Below are 6,000 nucleotides of genomic sequence, written 5' to 3' on the forward strand. Positions count from 1 at the left end.
TATCATTGATATGACTCAATAGAAACATTTAAGACTTAAGATTTAATTTTATTGTCATTTAAAATTAGTTTTCTTGTGTTTAAATAAAAGCATAAAGTTTTATTTTGGTTCCAAATCAGGTTTAATAAATGAAGACAGCATTTAAACAGGAAACCTGTCTGTGTGTGTGTGTGTGTGTGTGTGTGTGTGTGTGTGTGTGTGTGTGTGTGTGTGTGTGTGTGTGTGTGTGTGTGTGTGTGTGTGTGTGTGTGTGTGTGTGTGTGTGTGTGTGTGTGTGTGTGTGTGTGTGTGTGTGGTGTTTAGAGTAAGGTCTGGTGGGCTCAGCAGGTTCAGGAAGGGCTTTCTAGAACAGATGGAGGACACACACACACACACACACACACACACACACACACACACACTCACACACTATACACACACACACACACACACACACACACACACACACACACACAGAGAAATCAATTGGATATCCTGGGAGATTCGTTATAACAGAATAAATATAAAGATGGACGACAGGACTGCTCCACAACATCCGCCTCCTCCATGTTAGCAGCTGACCCACACACACACACACACACACACACACACACACACACACACACACACACACACACACACACACACACACACACACACACACACACACACACTGCAGCATTAAACAGACAGTGATGAAGCTGATGTTAATAACAGCATAGCAGCTTCCTTACTCCTTTCATTCCTTCCTTCCTTCCTTCCTTCCTTCCTTCCTTCCTTACACCCTTCCTACCTTCCTTCCTTCCTTTTTCCTTTCCTTCCTCCCTCCCTTCCTTCCTTATTCCTCCTTTCTCCCTCCTGTCCTTCCTTCTTCCTCCCTTCTTCCCTTCCTTCCTTCCTTCCTTCCTCCCTTCCTTCTTTCCTTCCTCCATCCCTCCTTACTCCTTTCATTCCTTCCTTCCTTCCTTCCTTCCTTCCTTCCTTCCTTCCTTCCTTCCTTACTCCCTTCCTTCCTTCCTCCATTCCTCCCTTCCTTCTTCCTCCCTTCCTCCCTTCCTTCTTTCCTTCCTCCCTCCCTCCTTACTCCTTTCCTTCCTTCCTTCCTTCCCTCCTTACTCCCTTCCTTCCTTCCTTCCTTCTTCCCTTCCTCCCTTCCTCCCTTCTTCCTCCCTCCCTTCCTTCCTTCTTCTTCCCTTCCTGGATGATTTGAATATCATCGTTTCTACATGTGTGAGGATGTTTGAGAGTCCGAGCAGAGCTGCAGGTCAGCGGCTCATCCTTTCATCCTTCCTTCCTTTCATCCTTTCATCCTTTCATCCTTCCATCCTTTCATCTTTTCATCCTTCCTTCCTTTCATCCTTTCATCCTTTCATCCTTCCTTCCATCTGTCTTTCCTCCCTCACTACTTCTCTCTTACTTTCTTTCGTTCCTCCCTCCTTCCTTACTCCTTTCCTTCCTTCCTTCCTTCTTTCCTTCCTCCCTCCCTCCTTACTCCTTTCCTTCCTTCCTCTTCCTTCCTCCCTTCCTTACTTCCTTCTTCCTCCCTTCCGTCCTTCCTTCCTTCTGTCCTTCCTTCCTTCCTTCTTCCTCCCTTGCTCCCTTCCTCCCTTCCTTCCTTCCTTCTTCCTCCCTTCCGTCCTTCCTTCCTTCTGTCTTTCCTTCCTTCCTTCTTCCTTCCTTTCTTCCTTCCTTCCTTCCTTCCTTACTCCCTGGATGATTTGAATATCATCGTTTCTACATGTGTGAGGATGTTTGAGAGTCCGAGCAGAGCTGCAGGTCAGCGGCTCATCCTTTCATCCTTTCATCCTTCCATCCATCTGTCTTTCCTCCCTCCCTACTTCTCTCTTACTTTCTTTCGTTCCTCCCTCCTTCCTTACTCCTTTCATTCCTTCCTTCTTTCCTTCCTCCCTCCCTCCTTACTCCTTTCCTTCCTTCCTCCCTTCCTTCCTTCCTTCTTCCTCCCTTCCGTCCTTCTTCCTTCTGTCTTTCTTTCCTTCTGTCCTTCCTTCCTTCCTTCCTTCCTTCTTCCTCCCTTGCTCCCTTCCGTCCTTCCTTCCTTCTGTCTTTCCTTCCTTCCTTCTTCCTTCCTTTCTTCCTTCCTTCCTTCCTTCCTTACTCCCTGGATGATTTGAATATCATCGTTTCTACATGTGTGAGGATGTTGAGAGTCCGAGCCAGAGCTGCAGGTCAGCGGCTCATCCTTTCATCCTTACATCCTTTCATCCTTTCATCCTTCATCCTTTCATCCTTTCATCCTTACATCCTTTCATCCTTTCATCCTTTCATCCTTTCATCCTTTCATCCTTCCTTCCATCCTTTCACCCTTTCATCCTTTCATCCTTCCATCCTTTCATCCTTCCTTTCATCCTTTCATCCTTTCATCCTTTCATCCTTTCATCCTTACATCCTTTCATCCTTTCATCCTTTCATCCTTCCATCCTTTCATCCTTACATCCTTTCATCCTTCATCTTTCATCCTTTCATCCTTTCATCCTTCCTTCCATCCTTTCACCCTTTCATCCTTTCATCCTTCCATCCTTTCATCCTTCCTTTCATCCTTTCATCCTTTCATCCTTTCATCCTTTCATCCTTCCTTCCATCCTTTCACCCTTCCTTCCTTTCATCCTTTCATCCTTTCATCCTTTCATCCTTCCTTCCTTTCATCCTTTCATCCTTTCATCCTCACTATGCTGCCAATTACTGTTTTAGTGTGAGTCTCGGGGCCGACACACACACACACACACACACACACACACACACACACACACACACACACACACACACACACACACCACACACACACACACACACACACACCTGCCAGCCTCACCTGTTCCCTCCTTCTTCTCTTTTATGTGAAGTCTTCCCAGCGAGCGTCTGATGTGAGTTTTAAAGGATCAGAGTTTAATCCTGCTCGACTCTCTTATCAAACTTTCAGGATTGTTTGGTGGAAACCTGAAGAAACACTGAGCTCTGACTCTTTATCTATATTTTAATATATTTAAGCAGAAAGAAACAAAAGAAGACATTTTATTGAACAGCTGAGAATGTTTTTATTGTTATTGTTTTCACAGAGAGAGAAACTACAGATGAGTCTATTAAAGGATTAAATGTTCATATTATATTTTATTTTTTATCAAAGATTCACAACAAAGATATTAATTAACGACCTGTTTTCATTCTGAAAGTTAATTAAATAATGATATAACTACAACTAAATTAAATAAATAATATAACTACATTTAAATAATATAACACTACAACTAAAATAACTTTGTATAACACTACAGCTAAATGAAATAAGTAATAAATGAAGAGTAGCTAATAATAAATGTTTAATGTTAAATCTCATTGAATGAATCAAACATTGAAGTTTGACATGAAAATTAAAAATAAAACAAAAACTACACAAACATGAATTTTAGTTTTTGTCGACTTTTTTTTACATTTTTTACAAGAAACATCAACTCAATAAAAACAATTAGGAGCCAAAATTGACACTAGACAGGAAAACGTTTTGTTTTTTTTATGCACAATTTTCCAGAGCTCAAAGTGTTGTTTTCACGTCTGACCAACAAACATAAAACATTAAATATTAAAACATATAAAACATTAAATATTAAACATATAACACATATCCAGTGTTTCACTCACAGTAACAGTAAATCTAGCTGGAATCAGAGAAGTTTTGACATTTTCCTTTAAAAAATTAGAAAAATATTCCCAAAAAATTACAAAAATACAACATTTGACATGTATAGAAATTACACTTTTACCTCCATATAACTCTAGCTATACATACATTTGAGTAGAAGCTGGAATGTATTTGCAAACACCTAAACTCTTAAGCTTAATAACAGCAGATCCAGATAATGAAGGATGAAGTTATGAGTGTTTATAATCATATAATCAGCCTAATCAATAAAATCCTATTGATACAACACTCTGATCATGTGGGACTTTTTCTCTCGTGTATCTCATGTTTCTCTTTAATCTTCTGCTGCATCAAATAAATCACCTTCCTCTCTTAGTCCCATCATGTTAAACAACTCCTAATATATTTACTATATTTACTATATTTACTGTATTTACTATATTTACTATATTTACTATATTTACTAAGCTGCAGAATTAGCCGTGTGTGTGTGTGTGTGTGTGTGTGTGTGTGTGTGTGTGTGTGTGTGTGTGTGTGTGTGTGTGTGGTGTGTGTGTGTGTGTGCGCGTGCGTGCGTTTTGCATATTTTCTATTTTTCCAATTTTACACTGTTTTTGCATCGTTCTCACTGAGCGTATGTTTACTGTGTCGCAGCCAGGATCCCACACTCCCACTCACTTCCTGTCTCTCAGTCACACACACACACACACACACACACACACACACACACACACACACACACATAATATATGTCCTCACAGCAGTGGCGGCTAACAGGTGTACAGGTTTTATCTCTCCAGTTAAACACTTTATTTTTATCACATGAACATAAAACCTGCAGAGATGAACTAACATGTATTAAACTATTATATGTGCATCCTAAACATTGATAACAACAACGGATGGAATATAATATAATAATATTATATTCATCTGTAGTTGTTATCAACTATTAACTAACTAAACTAAACTACTATCTGCAGGCTTTAAGGCTCCTGAACACAACACATTAAATACTGCAGAACATACTACCTGTTTGCACTTCTCTTGATCTTATTTAATCTGATTTTTTTAGACTTTTTAAACCTTTTTTAAACTTTAATATATTATTGTTGTGTGTATGTGTGTTGTGTTGTGTGTATGTGTGTTGTGTTGTGTGTATGTGTGTTATGTTGTGTGTATGTGTGTTTGTGTGTGTGTAAGGAGAGCAGCAGAGTAATAGTTTCATTGCAGTGTCTGAACCTCTGTGTTTTTATTATGCATATGATAATAAACTTCTGTAATCTTGAAACTATTAAAACATTAACAGTGTAGTAAACAGTCATCAGGTTGTGATATGAAGCACTAGAGTCTGACTGATACTGGAACCGATATATCTCCTTTCTTTTCTTTTAACTGAATTGTTGAAATATTGTTGCAAGCAAAAGTTGACATAGTAATAAATAACATAAATAACATAACATGAAACAATAAGATTAGATAAACTAAGTTATTATATTTCTCTTTACTAGTAGTCAGTGTGTTTGTGCTCCGGCAGTAAAGTCACTGAAAGGTTTCGATGTGTAAAAATTGTCTTTACATCTTAATGTTTTGCTGCGTGGACACATTTGTTGTTGTTGTTGCTGATGTGACAGATCACAGGAGGAAAAACTGAGCTCTGAGCTGCTGCTGCTGCTGCTGCTGCTGCAGAGGATGATTGATTCAGATCGCCTCCTCTCCGTCTCCCAGGACGACGGATCGATAACAAAGCCGGCCGTCCTCCATCGTTTTCATAAAGACAAAAACTTCTCAGGCTGGGTTCGATTACGCTGACGGACGTGAGCCGACTGCACGATGCTAACGAGCCAATCAGCTGGAATCACATCGTGTTTTTATTAATATAACGACTCTAATCCATCACTTTAAATGCCAACGTAGAAAATGTCCAAACTCAGGACTCAACCTGAACAATCAATCAATCAATCAATCAATCAATCAATCAATCAATCAATCAATCAATCAATCAATCAAACTTCATTAATATAGCAGCTTTCATAGTAGATTAACAGCTGATAATAATATAAAATACTAAAATTAGAGCTCAGAAAACATAAAAACACATCTATATATTAAACTTGAATTAAGAGAAAGGATCAAATAAACATAAAATGCTGCTTATTTGACTTTAATAGAATTTAAACAGTATATAATATACATATATATATATATAAAAACAAAGAAGAAATTACAAAGAAAAAGTAAAACAATTGAGACCATGCATGTAAGAGAAAATAAGGATGATAAAATGTGGAAAAAATTAAATAAAGTAAAATAAATTAATAAGAAAGTAAATAATAACTAAATAAAAGAATGTTCTTTCTAGTTTG

This window comes from Scomber scombrus, chromosome 20 (genome assembly GCF_963691925.1).
Source record: "Scomber scombrus chromosome 20, fScoSco1.1, whole genome shotgun sequence".
Lineage (NCBI taxonomy): Eukaryota > Metazoa > Chordata > Actinopteri > Scombriformes > Scombridae > Scomber > Scomber scombrus.